The following is a 1,499-nucleotide window of genomic DNA, read 5'->3' as shown; positions in this document are numbered from 1 at the left end:
GAGTTGACTAAGAAAACTATACCTTATTGAACAGTTACTACTTGCCAGACACTACTCGGGGCAATTTCATACATATCATTTAATAATTATGTCAACATTTGACAGATGAGAGAAATGAGCTGCAGAGTTGGGTTAAAGTGTTTTGCCCAGTCATAAAACTAGCATATGGCAAAGCTAAGACTGAAACTCAGGTCTCTAGTCGTCAGATACAGTTTTGCCTCAGTATTCCATGATATTTTTTTTTTGTCTTTGGTGATAACACTTTATATTTATCAGTAGGTTCTTTCAGAAAAAAAAGATGGTATTTCAAGTGTGAAATTCATCAGAATCTAGCTTTCTATCTCACAGCTTCCCTCTTTTGGCACTAAGCGAGCTTACAGAAATGCCAGACTTCGAACTGCAAAGCCTGGCTGTATCTAGACAGGACATCCATTGCTTACTATCATTTATTGGGACATAGATTCTTTGCAAATCTGTTTATTACAACAGGGTTACAGCACTACTAAGACCTCCTAGCACATTTTCAGTTGAGCATACTACTCTCTTCCATTCATCCTGTGGGAAAACAAAAACAGAATGTTATTCACTCTAGATTAATAATAGGATTTTTTTTAATTACTCCTCATTTTCAAGTCTTCAGCTCTGGCGGCTGCTTCTCTTCCAGTACCTGCCCCAATAACCATTCCTCTCTCACTCACCATCCCAACAAAGTCTGTTCCAAATGTAATATCCCAACTTCTGGCCCTTTATTCTGCTAGCATAGCATGCCTTCCCTTGGTCGTGCCCATTACTTCATTGCTGTCTTCATTGTTCCTACAGTTCATAGTTGTTCAAAGTTCATGTTTTGGGCAGGGGCAGGGAAGAGGGGGCAAGGAAGAGTGGGGAAAAGGTGAGAGGACTCATGTACTTGGCCCCTTTCTTTTCTGCTAGGTAGCTGTGGTTCCTTAGTATCCTTGACACTGTCCCACGAATCTATCCCAGGAGAGTATTCCCATGGATATATGTATTGCTAGGACAGGTAATCTGATCTCACTTGTCCTCAATCTGGATTACGAAAATTAGCTTAATCCCTGCTTCTTGCCAGATCTCTCTTGGGTTCTCTGGCTTTATTCCCATGGGAGTGAGTTTTCACCATTTGTTCCATTTTTTTTTTTTGGCTTGGGCACTGTGTCTCTCCTGGCCTTCCTTAACTCCACCACCATCTCAATCTGTGGTCTTCCCCTTAGCAAGGAAAAAGGAAGAGAGAGAAAGGAAAACACGAAGGCCCACAATTGTTGATTTGGATGTAAGTTCTAAGCAAAGAAGATGTCAGGACAAAGGAAAGAGATGGTAGTTCAGAGACTTAATACAAAAGGTATTTCGTTTGTATTTAATACAGAAGGTATTGCGCACCCACTCTATTCAAGGTGCTTTGACTTCAGAGATAAAGAGGAGATGAAATTAAGATGGGTCTTAGAGAAGGAGAAATATTGTATGATATCCTTACACATGAAATCAAA

At 40.2% G+C, this 1,499-nt stretch overlaps 1 protein-coding gene across 1 annotated transcript in view; it reads right to left on the bottom strand.

The window, feature by feature from the left end:
- The window catches only part of LOC104996596 (probable E3 ubiquitin-protein ligase MID2), a 16,496-nt gene that overhangs the window by 808 nt on the left and 14,189 nt on the right, over window positions 1-1,499 (bottom strand). The gene's annotated exons all lie outside the window — the stretch shown is intronic.

Source organism: Bison bison, unplaced genomic scaffold (assembly GCF_000754665.1).
Source record: "Bison bison bison isolate TAMUID 2011002044 unplaced genomic scaffold, Bison_UMD1.0 scf7180017851508, whole genome shotgun sequence".
Lineage (NCBI taxonomy): Eukaryota > Metazoa > Chordata > Mammalia > Artiodactyla > Bovidae > Bison > Bison bison.
Note: the sequence above shows the minus strand (reverse complement) of the source record. Positions and strands in the feature narration are given on the sequence as shown.